The 19,847-nt window shown below is 39.1% G+C and overlaps 1 long non-coding RNA gene and 1 other non-coding gene across 4 annotated transcripts in view; both read left to right on the top strand.

Moving 5' to 3' along the window:
• Positions 1-4,419: 4,419 nt before the first annotated feature.
• Positions 4,420-19,847, top strand: part of LOC103160225 — a 42,754-nt gene continuing 27,326 nt past the window's right edge. Inside the window, exons 1-2 of one of the 3 annotated variants that reach the window (XR_003479664.2) lie at positions 4,420-4,478; positions 6,348-9,153. This is a non-coding gene — a transcript (uncharacterized LOC103160225). Of the gene's footprint in view, positions 4,479-4,565; positions 9,154-19,847 lie in introns of those variants that run through there. The other 2 variants (XR_004772342.1, XR_003479666.2) reach the window with 2 other exon arrangements.
• On the top strand, positions 11,706-19,732 carry LOC118239644. The gene is made up of 3 exons (XR_004772343.1): positions 11,706-14,649; positions 14,756-17,979; positions 19,612-19,732. It is a non-coding gene; the product is annotated as an uncharacterized LOC118239644 (long non-coding RNA).

The raw sequence follows: 19,847 nt of genomic DNA, 5'->3' as shown, positions 1-19,847 counted from the left end.
TACAGAATCAACAGTTGCATTTTCATGTCACAGATCACAGATATGCATAAGTAGAAACTAGATGCATACAAGTGAAACACAGCACAGGAGGACCTAGTGAACAGTGGGCTAGACCTCACTGTGGATCTGGGCATTCCAGTCTCACAGGCGACTCTGGGTTGTGTTTTGTGAGCTGCTGGGAGTGGTTTATTTTGAAATCCTATGCCTTGTTTGTGTGTAGTCTGTTTTTATGTTGTCCCTTACTCTTTGGGTCTTCAGCCTTCGCTGAGAGCTGGCTGCTTTATGGAACTCCTGGGAGGATCCTGCTATGATGAAATGGCACTGGCTGTGCTCCTCACCTCTCTGCCAGCTTGGGTTTATTTCTGTACAGACACAGATTTGGCAGGCCCTCCTGTTGACAATTATAGGCTAAATCCATTTCAGGCTGTTCCCCAAGCTGGGCCCAGAAAAGGAAATCAAAGGAAAGGATATGGCAACTGAGTTAGGAAGAATAATCTGCAGGGACCAGGGCTGGGCTTTAACTTTGAGGGTGTTCAGGGTGGGGATTATTATGGTGGAAGAGTGGGACAGATAAACATACGTTTGCAAGGATTTATATTATGATATGAAATGTCTTCTTAGACCAGTTTTAGATGGCAAAAGAGTCATCAGAAGCAGCCTGGGGGAGTGTTAGTAGGTGAACTACTTTATTTTGTTCCTTGTCAAACTGTGTATTGTTATCTAAAGTTACATCAGTTTCATATGCTTCTTCATCATTTTTCTCATGGTGAAAGAAGTGTAATATCACTTATGTACCAAAGTGCTGCAATGAAGCTCATAACTTTGTATTGTAACCTAAACATTTTTAATTTAAAAAATGGTCATTGAGTCCAAGAGCCCATCTTACTCTGATAAACATTAGAACAACTTCAGATGATAATGTTGGTCCATTGAGCATTTTATTAAAACCTCCCAGGAAAAGAGATTATGTACTACCTCTCCTTCATCTTCACCAAATATTCTTCACACCAATTCCTCCATGGTGTTTAACATCAGAGGGGGGAGCAAACATCTGAGGCTAGGATCAGAAATAATGTGCGGAACCACTGGTCTCTGTAAGGACTATGGCACAAAGGCACCATGGCTCCAAATTACTGAATTAGAGCAATAAAAAGTTAAAGCAGACACATTATATGAACAGTCTTGGATAGACTACTGTAACACTTCATTGCAAAATTTAGTGTGAATAAAGAACCAAGTGGAAAGGCCTGAAAATATGGCTTATATATTCATATTCTGGCCATGTTTTATTATTTGCTAACATTGGTGTGGTGGCAGGAATAAAAGAAGTCCAAACCAGATGAAAGAAGATAAACACATACAATGGACAAAGCTATGAAATGACAATGGGAACTCCGACTATGGTCCTGTTTCCACCATAGGTTTAGAGACAAGCTATCCTCTCTGAGCTTTCACCTTCTCACATGGGCAGAATTACAGTAGATTTAGTAACAGCCTGCTATAGAAAGTTGATCTGAAGATCACATGAGATAAAATATGTAAAGCATTTTATAAATTGGAAATTAGTATCCACATACCAAGGTTAATTATTCTTTCTTAATCCTTCCATTTCTCTCCCTCTATACTGAAAGAACAGAAAAAATGTTGGCACAGGATAATGTTCTGTTTGGAAAGAGAAGTAGTTGCCTTTGCACCCTTTGCTGCTAACATCCGTCACCCCCGCTTTGACAGCTGCTTCGAAGTTTCCAGTTGGAGAGGAACAAAACAAGGTTGGGTCAGCCTCCAATTCCTACTCAACCATGCCCTAAACATTATTAAAAAATTAACATCTCCTCTCTCAGCAGATGCTTGGAAAGATGCCATGACTGAAAACTCCCAACACTCTTTTTATCCTACTTTTCATATGGTTTGGATTTCTCCCCCACCCAATGGGAGCAAATTATAAAGCACAAGTAGAACATCAACATAGTTAGAAGGTATAGCTGGGGCCTTAGTGTGAGAAGCTACTTGTGCAAGCTACTTCTCCTGCACAACTTGATTTCAACTCATAGTAAACTTGGAGCTACACAAAACATGCTTACTTTCTCAGTACCCAATCCAAAAAAGTTTCCCATTCAACAATATTAATAATAACATATTTTTAAAATCTTGACTTAAAATTGTAGTAAGTGCCAAGAGGCTGTAGTTGCTATTTTGTTGAAATAATATCAGATTTCCTGTGATGCTTTACATAGTTGTCATCTCTGTGATGTGATACATCCATGATTTATTGACCTACTGAAAGCGCTGTCATTGACTTGTCATAATAAGCTTTTCATAAAGTATTAAAGTCTAGAATGTTGTGTAATAGTTCAAACTAGAACAGAGGCTTAATCTGCTTATGGGTTTGGACTTGGTGACTTATACACCTTACACATGAATATTCTGCCTTGTTCCTATCCCATATCTTATTCCTCCTTCCCTCTGAGTGCCTTGTCACCAAAGAGGCTGGCAGAGAGCAGGGGATATCATGTAAAAACTATGAAGATTGAAACCTGACCTGCTGTGTCTAAGAGAAGTTGCCAACTTCAGCAGAGAAAAATCCAAACTTAGGATGTGCTCCAAACAACCTTGCCTTTGTGAAGAACATATCCTCTGAGGTCAGGGTGGGCATTAATGTGTTGTGTTGTGTGTGTGTGTATGTGTGTGTGTGTGTGTGTGTGTGTGTGTGTGTGTTGGGAATGCTAAGAAAGAGAATTGTATCTAACCACAGAATTTGAGCTTATTTCCATGGATATGAGACCAAGGGGGAAATTCTGAATGAGAAAAGACCTAGGAATATCTTATGTTCAAGAATTTTCTCTTTCGGGGGGACCAATGTCTATTTCTCTTGACCCTAGTGGTAAGGAGGCTGGTACTGGCGACATGACAACTTTTCTCCATTAGCATATTCTGGCCTTCACATCTCCAGGTCCAGATGGCTGCTCTAACAGATAAGTGTGAGACACATGTAGTTCTGATGGATCTGAGGGGTGGTTGTTATTCATTTGTTATGAAGTTGAGCAAATAGGTAATGGCTCAAGTTCTCAACTAATGAACTATGAGGGTCTGGCCAAAATTGGGGGATGAGAACACAAGGGAGATAGGAGAGTGGTGAAAGGAAATTGGAAGAAAAGAAAGTACCAATGAAAACTCAACCAATGGACATAATAATAGGAAAATGCATGACTCATGTATGTCTCTACACATACACACACACACACACACACACACACACACACACACACACACACTAAAGCAAAAACAAGTATCCAAGTACAAATATGCATGGCCCAAACCACAATAGATTGACTACTGTAAGATTCTAACTTGAAGGCAGATTTAAAAATTCTGTTACTATTGTTGCTAATTTAGTTTTTATAAAGGTCTGCATACGTAGCCTAGGCTGTCTTTCAGTTTGTGGTGATCCTCCGGAATCACCCATGCTCAACTAGGAATACAAACATGCACACCTATGTATGTCTGGATTAGATCAAGTATAATATGAGCTATTATTATTATCTTTGTTTCCTATTTTGCACAGAAATTTTACCCAAAAGGAAAAGTTTGGAAGAGATTGTTAAAATTCTGGAAAACTTTAAATCTTCATAGTAATGACTTTTTAATTGAGGAAGGAGAAAATTGAGAGGAAACAAATACTTGCCTCTAGTAATAGTTAATGTCTTCCACATTTACAGTTTCTGCATCTACAGATTGAACCAATCAAGAATTGGAAATATTCAGAGAAAGTAACTACATCCTTAAGGAATGTGTGCAGTTTTTTCACAGATAAGAATTTTTAAAAACTTGATTAAATTTGTTCTTTGACAATTTCACACAATTATGATCCATTCTATTTACCCAACCACCACATACACACTTCACAAATGTATACGATCCATTCTGCTTACATACCTCACAGACTGTTTACTCTACACATCTCACACATGCGTATGATCCATTCTCTTTACCCTCAACAGACCCTCTTATCTCCTTCACACTTTCTCATTTCCTCCCTAAAAATTCCTTTCCCTACTTATGTCTCTTTGTTTTGTGATGCCTTCATTTTAACCAAGACTGCCTGTGTGACTCTAGGTTTGTAACTATCCATTGGAACCTAATAGACTTATTATTGGGTGCACAAATGAAGATAATGACTGTCCTTTCTCCAGAACCCATCAGTATTCAATGGTTTATTAGGGGTGTGATGGGGGAAATACTTCTGTGTATGTTTATAAATAAAGTACTTGCTTGGCCAATGAGACAGCAGGTTAGGCTGGACTAAGAGTCAAAGAGGATTCTGGGAAATGTAGTAGAGAAGTGGTGTTCCAGACAGGAAGTGACATTGCAAGGAGACTCATATTTAAGAAGAGGAAAAAGGAAGTGTTGCTCTCTCTTTCCCCTCGGCTCCTGCTCCAGCGGCACGATGTGATTCACCAGCAAGGAGGGACGCCAATAAGGTGTCTGATAAGATAAGTCCCATAAAATATATAGATGTATGATAATTGAGACTGAGCTAACAGATGAGAGTCCTAGTCATTGGCCAAGCAGCTTTGTAACTAATACAAGTCTCTCTGTGTATTCATTTGGGCCTAACTCGGGCGGTTGGCTGGTGTAAAGCTCGCTCGTGGCGGTGGGGCTCAGGCGGCTTTTGGCAAAAAGATTTATCAGAACAGGGGTGTCTATGAGCCCCTTTATAGATGATTTGAGAGTTCGTGGGAGTACCAAGTCTGATGGCACATGGGAGATGGCAATAGGTGGACCTATATGAGTTTGAGGATTGTACATACCAAGTTTCAGGCTAGTTAAGACTACAAAAGTCTTGATAAGTAGCTTAGGCTGTGTTTGCCGTATGGGGGATCCCCTTAGGTGGAGTTACAAACATGCAAAGAAATTTCACACATGAGACCCTGCCTCAATAAACAAATAAATGAACAAATAAGTAATGTGCATGGGAGAATCACATAAGTTATATTCTAATACTACAGAATTTTATGTAAGAAACTTGAACATTCATGGATTTGGGCATCCAGATGAGGTACTGGGACTGATCTTGTGTGAATACCGAGGAACAATTCTATCTTTGTAGTCTCATTTGATTTCTAGTTACTTTGTACAATTGGAAACATTTATATCTGAATACATGAAGAAAAGGATAATACACACAATGTGATCATGCTTGATTCTTCTAGAAATGTGAAAGCCAATAAAATGAGTGTGCCTGGAGCAAGATATGCTAAACTAAACTTGCTTCCAGCAAAGTTAAAAAATTTAGGACACAAGATACAAATTTTATAATAAGAAAAACATTTGTGTTTAGTTTTGTAAAACAAAATGTGCTTAAGGAAAATTAATTTCACATTTGTAACACGAATATAAGAGGAAACAGAACTATACTGTTCTTATCCAGTATGCTATTTCGTGATTAATAGTAGTAGTGGTGCCACCAGATCAAAACAATTGAGTGTCATTCAGTTATTTTCCCTCAGAATATTACATAAAATCATGAAACTTGTGTTCAAGAATTACTCAGACAATGATATAGTAAAAGCTGTCCTACATGGCTTTCTCTATTTATTATTTAACATTTTAGTCAACTGTTTTTGGAAGTTAGCTTAACATGGTTAATTCCTGGCTAGCATGTATGTTCAGACTCTTGAGACTAGACAGTCATCATGATAACTTAATATAGGCACTGTACCAAGCATTGTGAGGAGACTTCCAATTTTCCCTCCCAGGTATCAAATATTATTATCTTTTGACCTCTTATAATCCCCATTATCTGTTAAATGAAACTCATACTTCAGTAAACAAGTCTTAAGTGTCCTCATGATGTTTTCATTCCAGTTGAAAGGACTGATAAAATACGGAAGACAGTTTTTTTTTCAAACTTAAGACCACTTAGAAACTGGATCAGAGTGAACAGACACCAACCTGAAGTTTCAAATGCAACATAGTATGTGATAAAATTGTACATTTCAAGTAAAAGGAGAAAGGATAGTATGGGGCATTGAAAGATGAATGAGGTTGGGAAGGAAGGAAGTGAAAGTTTTTGAAAAGAGGACAGCAATAAGAATGAAGGATCCATATACTATTTTTTTTCTGAACAAGTATAGTTTGATGCCAAGGGCTTATTGGGCATTCTGTAGGGACAGCACTCTTTCCTGGTCTCCTGCAACTTTCTGCCCTTCTTAATGTTGAACGAATGAGGAAAGCCTGACTTATAGTGCATGAGAGTGCTGGCCATATTCGTGTAGGGAGACACATCAAGGGTTGCCTTTACTGGCACTTGCAATCAATGCCTGTTGACAGAACTCTTTTTTTTTTAGAGCTGGAATCCTGGCAGTTCCACAGACCTTGCACTGGTCTCCGTAGGAAGCCTGGCAAAGGACATAAGAAACTTGCTCCAGCTTATTCAGAATGGCAGCTGATTGAGTCTCACAGAAACCAAACATCAAATGCAAGTCTCAGTTTTCTACTGAAGTTGTCTACCTCATGACTGAATTTCAAAGTTTAAAGACATCTTTTCCCCTTAGGGAAGAATTAGTTGGAAAAAGCTATGTAGGAAAATAGGTATCAATTCTCTGTTACTTTATTTTCACCAAATACTTTCACATTGCTGGAGGATTTGTAGATCTAAACAGAAACAAGGTTAGTTTAAAGAAAGCCAAGTAAAACCACTTGTTTGTTGTTTCAGAAATCAAACAATAGTTAGATTACATGATACTAATATTTTTTATTTTAAATTGTTTTTTAAATCTTGTGGCTCAAAGCCCACATTACACAGTCTTATATTAATTCCATAGATGGCATAATCTGTAAGAAAAGATGAAATGCAGGAGAAAGTCTGATACTCTCTAAAAATAGTACATGAGCTCTAGACAAATAACCATAGAGAAATACGCTAACCATTGAATAAATCAAGGGAAAAATATGAAGAGTAAAATTACAAATTCAACAACGGCACTGTGATTTCATGAGGAAAAGCATATGTGTCTTTTGAGGGGATCTAGTGTGTGCCTGCAGCACAGCGTGAGCTGATGTGCTTGCTGGATACATTGATATAAAACTGAGGTCATGGAGAAAAGCAGTATGGGAGCAATGGTTATTAAAAATTGGGGAGAGATGACTAAATTAAAATGGACCATAACAGGAAAATAGTCTTTATAGAAGTCCAGATAATAGTAGAGACACTTTCTTGAGCTTCATTCTTGCCTTCCCTTTAGAGTAGGAAGCCAGCATCACAGCTTGCTTCAGACATGGAGAAGGGGAGGAAATGGCCTTAGCACCTTATTTATCATAGCTGCAGAGATGTCAAAGTCTTGTGAGGCATTGGCATTAGAGGAATCATGCAGAGGGTAGAAACATTGGACTCCATTATTTTTGCAACTTTTCTGTGAAAATTCCAAAAGTGTCCTGGTCTTTCCTTTTTTCTAGTTACTATTCATGAGTCTGGGACTTAGACCATCAGTCAGCATCCCTGGTTAGTGACCAGAGGAGCTGTCCTTTTCTAAATAAGGGCAGATATGAGAAATGCCTTAGCCTTGATTATTTTCATTCATCTGTCTTTTACTTAGGTGCTATGCTGCCCTAAATATATCTATAAAAACTCAAGCTTATTTTTATTGGTAAGGTCTAGAGAAAGTAAATTTTAAAAATTAGAAATAAAAGCATAGTATTACCCCCCAAACTAGATTCAAATAACTATATAGAGGTAGGCTATCAAGTAAAGACAAATCAAGAGTAAATTGCCAACTATATTGAAATGCTACCAATCTTGAAGTTGTGTTCCAGATTCCTGAGTATAGTAGCTCAGAATATGCAGGCAAAGAACAAAGGATAAAAGATGCGTTCTATTTTCCAAAGCTTTTCTTTCATTTTATTGCAGGGCCCTGGGGTGGGCTCTGAGCATAAGCTCGCTGTTCACCAATCACTCGCTAATAACTGGAGCTGAAAGAGGGCTCTGCCCTAATGCCATTATGTTCAAGAGCCATGATTGATTGTGTTATAGTATGTTTTTGAAACCTAATTACTGTCTGAGAGAGTATCTGTACTCATTAATCTTTAGTCCTGTAAATAAGTAAAATTGACTAAATAACTGGATTTCTCTAATGATGGCTTAGGTTATCTTTGAACCACTGCCTTGCCCTACCCTCTTCAGAGCAGCAAATTATTTTCTTAATGGTAATTGCTCCCCAGTTTTGAAATCAATTTGTAAAAGTCGGCTTATAAAACAATTTTCCGTGTTGCCCTGTGGTTGCCCAGTCCCTGTTCTATGTTTGTGGTATAATGAGCACACCCCGTGAAGTGCTCACATCTATTGTGTTCACAGATGGCCTCCATGGTGGGGAGGGACACATCACTTAAGGAGAGAAGAGGCTTGAGAGGGGTTAGGTTTGCTTTCACCTTACTGAACTCTACTTCATTCTCACCCAAATGGAAAAAGTTCTATTTAGCACAACATATGCCATGTACTCTAAATAAGGCAATAATTAACACGACCACAATTTCCTTTTCTACTTCCTAATAACCAACCCAGGATAGCTAAGGTGTGGGATTTAATGATACATTTTTCTTTCTCTCTTTCCCACCCCATCTACTTACCATTTTATTACCCATTATAATTATTCCTTAGACAGTGAGCTTGAGGAATTGGATTATGTTATGTTCATATACACCAAGGGACTTCTTCTTCCAGACCAAATCAAGTAAAATTGACTGGACATTCTCTATTCTCACAACAGTTAGATATTAAAAAGTACAAAAAATTGCTATTTTGACACACTGGATATAGCATCAAAGGACAATGATGCTGAGAGACAAGGTCAGATGAGCCCTCTTCTACTGAAGTTACAACCTCAAGAAAATTTCCAGATGGTGACCTCGAGAGAGAAGACCCTGGAATGAAATATGGATGGAAATCCAGGGATCACAGGGCAAGGAACCAGAGAGGCAGCTGATATACAACGAAAATTCTATTATTCTGTGGAGGACCCACTTTGAATATCCAGTTAAAAATAAATCAGAACATCTACAAAGAAGCTAATCAGGAAGGCAAAACGTATTTAATGGAACCTGGCCATACAGGATGCTGCAACTGGTCATAATGATGTGAATAAGATGGCCTTAAATGAGGTGATCAGAATTTTTTCTATGTAATGGGGAATTTTGAGCTGAAATGTGAGAGATGACAAGATAGACCTTTGTTTAAAATGAATAAGGAGAATTCCCAACTGAATAACTGTCAGGCAAAGGGCTTTAAGGTGGGTCAGAATGCAGACCTTTGTAGAGCAATTTAGGGACCTATGTGATAACAATGCAATGAGAAAGAGCAACTTAGGGAAGATGATACAGAGAAGGGCAAATGTTACACACATAGGACCTTGAAGCTATCCAGGACTCAGGCTTCCTTTTAAGAACAGTGGGAAAACACTGGAGAGTTTTCAGACAGAATTTGAGATGACCCAGTTTACCATTTCGTTATGGTGTGCAGAAGGGAAAAGTTAGGGACAAACAGGAAAACCAGGACACATTTTGATGTGAGATGAGCAGTGATGGAGGGGTGGAAGCAGTGACAAGGTGAGGAACAAGAAAAGTTAGATTAGGCCTATAGTTTAGAAGCAGAACTTACAGGGATTGATTTGAAAGCTGGATGCCAGAAGGACCTAATGAAGATGGCCTATGTCCCAGTTTTGCCCGAGCTGAAGTTTCTTTGCGTTTAGTGTTTCCATTAACATGCTTAACAATAACTATGGATGGCATGTATCAACTGTGGTGGGAACACCGGAAAGTGCACAACCATTGATTCATCAAGGACACTCTCAGTGAATATAAAAGAAAGAGGCCAGGAATGATGTGTGCTTGGGTCAAGAAGTATTTAGAGAAATGACAATGGCAAAGAAGGTGATAGTATTGTTTGAGAGACATAGGGTCAAATGCTCAGAGGAAGGGGTTCACTTGGTTTTCAGGGAATAGCGAAAAACTCAGGGTGGCTGATTTTTTCCATGCAAAGAGAAAGATTTGTAAAGGTAGTTGTGGGTGGAGCTGAATAGTGAGATTAACTGTGCATGGCATGAACTTTTAAATGGCAACTTCCAGATAGAACAGTTTATCCTCATCATGGAGCTGTTGATTCAGAGTGGAGAACTGATGTCATATACTATATGTTTCAGAGAATCATTTTAAATAAAAGTGAGACATAGCAAGTATTCATTGGCAAGATATAGACACAGTCTGGCACAAACAGTGAAAGCAGAATTTTAATATTTTGTGTGGTGTTTTTCCTACCACTTCACATCATGGAAGGTATTTTCTTATTCTCTATCATCTTTTCTTCACCTCTCCTCTTTATACTTGACTCTAAGTAAATGCACTAAGTGTCCCGACTGTGGGGATTCATCTGCAATGTGTGGTAGCTGGAACTTTCCCGAGATTCATGGGAACACAAAGATTTTTCAAACAGTAATATCCTTAGCCCTTGATGTTTTTCTGAAAAATTGTAGCCAACTCCCTGCCCAAAAGGAAACACAAGTGAGGGACTCATAAGGTGGGTCCTGTAGAGCCAAGTCCCCACTTTTCCAGCCCTGTGGACAGAAGGAGAGTCCACTGGAGAAATCTGCTGGAATCTCAGTGGTTGGTTTTATAACCTAAGGGTGTCACTGCCAATCTTCTATCCTAACCTCAGGTCTGGATGGCTGATAAGCCGTCTATGAGCTCAGAGGCAAATTGCTTCCAACTGAACCCCCTATTCCAAAGTATTCATCTCTGAGCTTCCAGCTGTGCAGTGAAAGGAAATGAATCATTTCTGAAAACATAACAACTGAATCAAGCCCTGCTGCTTTTTTTCCAGCTCCAACTCCAAGCTGTATTCAAATGAAGAACAATTGGCATCAGCAGACTTTATCTTCGCCTTTGCTTGCACAGTTCTCCTGGTAGTCTGAGCTTATCTAGTACACACACACACACACACACACACACACACACACACACACACACACACACACACACACACTGTGTACACATGTGTACACACATGCATACTTCTCCCTTGGAAAAAAGTGCTCAATCTGGTCAAAGAATTCCTTTCTACTCTGAGGGGAAAAAGAACATTTATTTAGAAAGATTCATAGATCGAAATTAGTTTTTGTTTTGTTTTGATATTTTCACAGATTTTGGTCTATTTCATATGCAACAGTTCCATTTCCCTATAAGGAATATATTCTTTAAATTTCCATCTTGCCAGTGACACTATTAAAATTTCTTATAGTTGATTCAGACCATAGGCTCAAGAAGGTAAGTATACATTTAATCCATTATATAAGCTGCTGATGTCTGGAGAAGGATTGTTTGCTGGTCATTATTAAGCCCCATCCAAAACCTTCTTTAAAAACAGAACAGTAACTAAAATAAGAACAAAGTCAGTTTGGGAACCAGGTAGCCCAAATCATAGGGTTTTCCTATCTCAGTTCATTGTTGACCCAACTTCATTATTTAGGATCTATGGCTGTCTCTACTGATTTCTCTTCCTTCTACAGAGCGTTGTCAGTTCTTCTGCAAAGTCCCTTAACTATGCTGACCTAACTTGGAGGCTTCCTCTTCTGAGGTTACTCCTCTGGTTCCTCGCTGTTTTGGATTGCTAATTATACTTTCATTTGTCTGTCCAACCTTTCAACCAGATTTAGGTAGGTAACTATCAAACATGTTCATCTACCCAGAATCCCCAGTCATTTTACCTTGTTCATTTTACCATATTTATTAGCCTTTGTCTTTTTTTCTTTTAGAACAACAGCAGTAGTAAGTTACTCTCTAGAGTTTATGACTCTCAGAGCTTTTGACCAGGCTTTCAGAACCAGACCTAAATTCTTACCTGTGGAATAGGCTCAAATTCAATCAGAAAGTGATTAGTTGTACTCATAACCCTTGTGCTACTACTGTACTCATAGGAACATTTGCCTGCTCATTGCTATCATGATGTGCAGGGCTAGCTTCAGGAATACCATTGGTGTATTTTCTCTCTGAAGAGGGCCCTGGGTATCACTTTTCATCACTATGAAAGCTAGTCAGCAGGGAGAAAGTTTTCAGTAATTGCCAACTTTATTTCTCTATGTCCTGCAACTGAAATAGGTTGTATTTTCAGAATAAGATTTTACCATCTGATTCTGATGCCAAGAGTAGCGGCAAAAGACATGTCATTTTGATGGACTTCTTGAGGGTCTCTCTGATCAGTAACTTATAGGCAAGTATCCCATGCCTGGTACTGAGAGATTTTCATTTAATAATTCATATCTTCTAGGGGAATCGTTTTCTACCCTTGCAGGGTATCTGTGTTTGAGCTCTGTCTATAGTTTTAATTGTATTCTCAATTATCTTACAAAGTAGTGGCTTTCCATAGGGGTTTTTCATATATTCTTAGTTTTGATTAACCAACCCTGTCCCCTTCTGTTAGTTGTTGAGGGAAACAATCTGTCTATTCTCCTCAATCATTAAGTATGTTTTGACTCTCTACTAAATACTGGACTCTATCCTAGACACTAGAGGTACAGTAACATATAGGACAGCATTTGTCCACTCTCTCAAGGAGCATACATTTTAGTAGACACTCAAAGTCAACAAATAAGCAATCAGGATATGTAGAACATGATAAGATAAGGTAGGGTCAAAATTGAGAATAATTTTAAGTAGGACAACAGACTACAGAGAGATAGTAGTACCAGAATATTGGCAAGGATGGTCAGAAATCCTTTCAGGAGGTAGCATTTGTATTCAGATATACTTACAACAATTTCAGGGAATCTAGGAGAGAAGTTCTGTATGGTCACCATGTGCTGAGTACATTACAAGGTAAAGATACAAAGGCTAAACTGGAGTCTATAAAGGGGATGGGGCAAAATAAATGAAAGCTGAGTTTTGAGGTAGAAGACGTGGCCTGGAATATGAATGGATATTGGTCTTTGCTTTTACTCTTTTTTGGGGGTATACATAAAGCACACAAATATTACTTGTTAAGTTACATGAGCAGATACATTTCCCATCTAAAATGCAAAAGGCTTCTAATTTCTTCCTTTCTTTACAAACAGTTGCTAATATAATTCTTTTAATTTCAGCCATTCTGATAGGCATACATGTGGAGGTATTTTAGGGGGTGGGAGATTTTTACATATATTGTTTGTATAGCATACCTACAACTTAAGTACTTGGCATATTGTATTCTCATAGATATTTATCATTATATATATGTATATGTAAACATTCCCCCCCCCCACACACAATCTACCACCTGGATTCAATATAATGCCAGCATACGCTAGACATCTTTCTTATCTTCTTCCAGGAGTGATTAATCCTTGGCACTTGCCTTTCATTCTCCACACAGAACTTCTGTCCCAGATTCTACCCAATTGTCATTAGCACACCTCAGTTCAAATATCACCCCCTGAGAAGCTTTCTGGGTACACTAGCTAAAATTTCCCCAACTATCATGATACCCTTTGTCCCTTTGATTAATTTTGTTTACTTTTGAACAAAATATAAGCAAGCACTGCATGCATTCTTTTGGGTTAAGAAGAAGTGTGGCTATTTCACAATTTGTCTTACTCTTGATAGATTTTGTGTTGTGTCAGCTCTCAAGATATTATGACTAAAGCTGTTATAAACATCCTGGTACATGCCTTTGATAGATGTGTGTACTCAGTTAGAACATATTTGCTTATTTAACAGATGTCAGAAAACAGTTTTTTAAAGTGATAGTATCTTATATTCTTCTTTAAAAATGCAAAAAGGGTTCTGATTTCTTCCCTTCTCTACAAACACTTTCTATTATCATTGTTTCTAATTCTAATAGGCATATATGGGTATGATTTTTGTTGTGAAGACTTTTTAGGGAGTGAGAAAGATTTTTAAATATATTTGTAACACATTTCTACATCCCAAGTAATCAATATATTGTCCTGCCATAGATTTTACTATTGTGTTATTGATTATGTAGTTTGATTTCAAAATTTTAGATTTCCGACTTCCTGGCTTACATTCCTTAATTCCAATACTACATTATTTTCCCTTTTTAATAATCCCAATAGCAGTGTAAGAACTCAAGCATGTTGACATTACATCATAAGTTCATTGTCTTTTAAGAAAGCAATATTTCATCTTTTATAGGGGATCCTATTCCAAGATAGAAAGGAAAATAGAAAACAGGACTTAGAACTTGAGAGGGAAAATCTGAATGAGCCTCCAGTTTAATGCAGTTTCCATTCTTGGAGCCAAAAGGCTGTGCAGTCAATACACAAAGGGAGTTGCTGGGGAGTGGGAACTGTTGGTTTCATTACATGCTCATTACACCACTGCATCAGGGTGTCTAGGAGTTTCGCCCTCATGATGAAATTAAGAGTGTTATCCTTCATTTCCTGTTTTGGAAAATAGTTTGACTTAAGAAAAAAAGGTTAATTGCATATTGTTTTTGTGAATTGGGTTGATAATTTTTCATATCATAATTAGCTAATTAGAATTCTATTATTTTCCAACAGCTTTAATGAGGTCTTCTACTTGGCAAAGAACCTGTGAGACCAAAAACCATTGCCATTTGTTAAAAGATGGAGAAACCCTGATGACAAGCAGATTTTTCATTGCATTTCAGTTAATAAGATTTATTTGTTAAGCTAATTATATTTTGTTGTCTCAAGTTTGACAAACTTCTAAAGTTGTCCACTTCTCTATGTCTCTGTTGCTCTCTCCACTCCAGCCTCTGTGCCCTCCTCAGAGAATTCGTGGCGTCTGAGTTAAAATAGGTGGAAACAGTCTCCGTTTTCAGCCGTGGCTCCCCAGCTTGGTTGGAATGCTCATCTGGTTGTGATAGAGGCTGCCTTTTGGCCAGCAGTTCTTAAAATAGCTCCTTGGCTTGTAAAGCAAAAAGAATTAGACATTTGAGCAGCTCAGAGTTTGCTCTCTGGATGCTTCTGGCAACTTGCTTTGGGGGGCACTGTTGCTCCAGCTTGGGAGTGCTATCCAGGCTCTAGTGAATGATGGCTCTCTCTTGCGCAATCTGGTATCTGTACCCCCTGTCAAGTAATCATTACAAATGTTTCATGTAGGAGCAAGCTGGCTCTAAGCAAAGGTCTGCCTTTTAGTAGAAGCATGGGCCTGAGGGGTGGGGCCCACTGTGTCCTGTCCATGGTAACATTTTCCCCTTTGACAGTGTAATTAAGTGCTAATTAACTAAATGAGTGTAAATGTTGAAGGTTGAGATAAATATCCACATCTTCTTAATCTATTTTCCTCTCCAAGATTTGATAAAGGAAATCTGGATTTAATGGAGGATATTTGTCAATTATTTTTTTAAGACCACAAATCTGTTTAGAAGGAACTCAGATGCACCAGTTTTAATTTCTACAGGAAAAGTTAACAGCATATAAATATAGGAGAGATACAATAAAATGTGGATGCAATACTGCAATAATTATGGTAAGGAGGATGAGTGAAACTACCTTTTGGAAACATCTGGTTTCTGTTTTTTTCATATCCTGCAGATGTTGCTGAATTGATGTAAAATACTGACGGGAGAATACATTAGCCCATGAAGTCACTCCAATGAATAAAGCAAAGACTAGCCTCTTAACTTTCTAAAAAATCTAGTTAGGAAAGAACCCTGCTTTCAGTGGAGGCAGCGATTAGGCCAATAATTGAGAGGGGCCCAGGGCCTTCTAAAAGTGTCAATAGTGATCTGTTCTTGCCAAAGGGGAAAAGAGATGCTTTGTGGAGGAGCAGCCTGGGTAATAAATGGGCATCTTTGTAATTCAGGCACTTTCCCATTACCTTCCATGGTGAGTGATTGGAAATGAGGCTGAGGAGCAGCCATGGGAAGCCCACTCCTGTGCTTGGCAGGGGAGCAAAAAGGCTACTGCCTCTTGCCCCAATTCCCCTGCCTGTCTCGCCAGCCTCTGGGGCTGAAGTGAGACCCGGAGTCACATACTCAGCTCTTGAGTTAGAGCAAGAATCTTGGAAAGAGGGTTCCATTTGGTTCAGGATAGTCAACACCCTTCCCAGGCAGGAAGTAGCAGGGTAGACATATGTATGTTGAACTTCCTGGAAAGCAAGGGATAGGCCTGGGAAAGTGGAACTCATTTAATGGGGTTTAGTTGCACATGAGATTAAAACCCCGAAATAAATGCAAAAGAAATATTTTGGCCTATACCCTATTTGGCAGGAGGATTGGGAGCCCGAAATAGTCCTCTGGCTGCCTGGGAACTCTGAACCACTCCCAGTACTGACATCACCACTTTGAGTTGCAAGTATCATGCACATATTCAGAAGGTCCCAATTAAAATAACAAGGGTTTTTCTGGTAACCACCCTGGCCAACAAGAAGGGCATACCTATATACATAGCTATATAAATGTACTTGTTAAAAAACACACACACACACACACACACACACACACACACAGAAACTGGTTCTCCTCTCAGTTGTCTCAGTTGTTGACCTTTGATGGCTCATGATAGCAGTATCATCTGTTTTGTTCTGAGACAAAAGGACAAATCTGTGTCATGGCTCAGAAAAGACTTGTTATGGTCTGCTCTGTGAGGCCTGGAGGTCCCCGGTGAGGGAGTCCCTCCTGGCCACACAGTCCTTCCACTTCAGCCACAAATGTGTGTGGATAACCCCAGCCCTTTCTCCTGCTCTACCATTTGGCCAGGCCTTCATTAGCAACGTTTTTTTTTTTTTCTTGCTGGCATTATATAAGCCTCATCTCTCCTCCCACTCAGCCCTTCTTTCCTTTGCACCTGGCTAATTTCTGATGGTGATTTATCAGCTGTATTTCTCAATGCCAGATTGTCAGGTTAAACTCAATATGGCCAGTTCTCGCTCCTTTGGGGGAATTTTGGTGCTAATGCAGAGTGCTATTTAAAGGATATTTAGCTTTGTTGGCAGTGTCATCATAATGACTTTGAACATTTAGGTGTCTTTGAGAATGAGTGACATAGCTCCCCAGCTTTTTCTTCACTGATCATTTCTTTTCCATCTTTGGCTAAGAGCAAATGGTGAATCTCCTGATCCTCCCAGCGATAATGGTATAGGTGAGTACCAAAGTAGGATGTTGAGGTTTAGGTGAAGAAATTGATGCTCACAGGAACGGAAGAAATTTATTCAAGATCATACAGATAAGCCCATGAGGATCAATAGGTCCCAAAGGAGACAGATGAGAACTGTTCTTATTTTAGGGAGAGATCTAGAAGTCATGTTTCGTCTACCATGCACTTATTCAATTCAAGAATTTGATCGTGCAATCCAGTAGGCTGTAAGTTTTTATAGGAAGTAAAATGATATGGCAGATTTTTATATGAAAGATGAGATGGAACAAGGTGATAGAGAGTGCTGTGGGGAGGTGGGAGGAGGGTACGCTCTCACCTCCAACTAACTAGCCATAGCTGTGTGACATTGGTCAAATCACAGTATCATCTGTGTTTTCGGTGCTTCAAGTACAAAACAGTGTGGATTACATTTTTTTCTTGTAGGTTGAAATTTAATTATTCTGTAAATAAAAGCTGTAACTTATAGAAAAAATAATGGGCGTTGAATGTGGAGAGGGCTTTCTTTGAGAATTGATGCGTTTGGCAGAGAACACACTGTTAGTTAATATCACCAGAGAGGAAGGTGGGAAACCCCCAAGAAATATAACCAGTTTGCCTTGTGGAAACCAGCATGACAAGGGGCATTTCATATTACTCACTACACAGTGGCTAATTAGTCAAGAAGGAAACAGCCATTTCTTGGAAAGTCTCCTGGAAAACTGTATACTGATTTTTGACTACCTCAATTTGTTTCTGAGAATTGCAACTATTAAGGTAAAAAGTGAATTAACCAGCCAATGGGATGCTTCTAAATAATCTGGATCCTTTGCAAAACATGACAAACATCTATTCAGTTGATCCTACTGTCTGATAGAAAATTGAAGTTGCTCGCCTCCAGGTATGTCTGAATTCCTGTGAAAATGGGATGAAATGGGTGAGAAGTATCATCTATAAGAGACAGCTCAAAGTGCAGGCCTGCCTCACCCTGAAATTATAAATCTATCCTCAGGCAAAGCTGAGCTTTTCCTTCCTGTCTCTAATGCGTTCCATGACTCAAGAAATGTGTGTTGGTGCAAAAATGGTCAATGCCGTAGCCTCCAAATTCTTCCTACGTATCAAGAAGCCAAGGGACCTCCTGCTCTTTGGGAGCCAGCTGCTCCTTAGCCAAACATGGTCTCCCCCTCTCCCTGGAGATTTTCTTACTCCTTGTGACTTGTCCCTCTGAAAGATAGTCTAATCCTACTTCTTTCGTTTTTTTAATTAATTTTTATTTTATTCATACGAGTGTTTTGCCTACATGTATGTCTGTGTACCATGTGTGTGCCTGGTGCCCATTGCAGGATGGAAGAGGTAGTTTTAACTTCTAAAACTGGAGTTAGAGATGATTGTGAGCCACTATGTGGGGGTTTGGACTTGAAACCCTGTCTCTGGAAGAGGAACCCGTGTTCTTAACCACTGAGTCATCTCTCCAACCTCCAAATGCTGTTTACTGTTCCCCTTTGCTTTCTAACTATTGTGTAGAAGTTTTATAGAAACTGATGAAGTCAATGATAATTGTTAAATAAAACCACAACACAACACAAGCCCCCTTCTAGTCCAATCCAGGCCACCCTGCTCCCAAATGCTACTTTTCTTATCTGTCACTTCTTTTTCAGCTCCTCAAAGTTCCCAGTGTCAATTGGCTGAGGAGTCACCGTGTCTCAGCTTCTCTCTACCTTTTTGTTTCTTGAGCTACAGTTTTCATTGTAAAACTTGCCCTTTGTGATCATTCTTGGACACCACAATCAAAAGCAATAAACAGAGCTGGGTGTGGTGATACACAACTATAATCTCAGAACTCAGGAGGCTTTGGGGAAGGATTGCTATGAGTTCAAGCTCAGCATGGGCTACAAACAAAAGAAACAACAAAAATATAGAGGGAGAAGTAACAGTTTGTTCTATTCTGACAGGCAGGTTCCCTTGATGTAACCTCCACTGCTTCCTCTGTCCCCTGCACTGCCACTTTATCCTCATGTGACCACTGGGATACCTGGCCTTGTCTTCATGACATGACATAGATTAGCAGAAAGGGTCAGAGGAAAAAGTGACTCAAAGATTCATGCATAAAAGAATGGGTGGGAAAATAATGGGACTACAGACCAAAGTGTTTAAACAATTGTTTTGTTTCAAAAAAAAGAAGGTTTTTGGAAATATAGTCACCCCTGTTTATCTATTCTCTGCCTTCAAGTAACAGTGGCAAGTTGAAGTACTATGACAGTGTCCAGCCCTTAAAGTAGGCCTGGCCCTCCGTAGGAATCATAACGATTCCTATGTTTTAGAAGATGCCACTGTGAGAGAACACCCCCACTACAGAAGAAAACAAAACAAAACAAAACAAACAACCCAACAACCCAATTATTGCTCTGTTTCTGTCCTTATAGGAAATTCCCACAAGAATAGTAGCTGTTCTTTCCCAAAATAGATTTTGGTTGCACAGCTTCTTACTGAATGCAAGCTCATTAATGCCTGACTCCTCCTGTCTTCTCATCAGCTTTCTCTCCAGCTACTGTCTTTACCAGCTCACACCGATGTTCAGCTCTTCCCACTGTTCACACCAACAACCTGAAGGAAGGTCTGGGATTTGGGCCTGTAGACCTGCTACATTCCTTAAGATGGGTAGAAGGAAGAGGGGCTGTAGGAAATCCTGTAATTCATGGTTGTTCCATAGCGAACCATCTGTGTACAGGGTTAGCCCAGTTAACTCCTGTCTTTCCAAACTGTTACATG

The sequence above is a fragment of the Cricetulus griseus genome (genome assembly GCF_003668045.3).
Source record: "Cricetulus griseus strain 17A/GY chromosome 1 unlocalized genomic scaffold, alternate assembly CriGri-PICRH-1.0 chr1_1, whole genome shotgun sequence".
In the NCBI taxonomy this organism is placed as follows: Eukaryota; Metazoa; Chordata; class Mammalia; order Rodentia; family Cricetidae; genus Cricetulus; species Cricetulus griseus.
The sequence above is the reverse complement of the archived record's forward strand: the minus strand, read 5'-3'. Positions and strand labels throughout refer to the sequence as shown.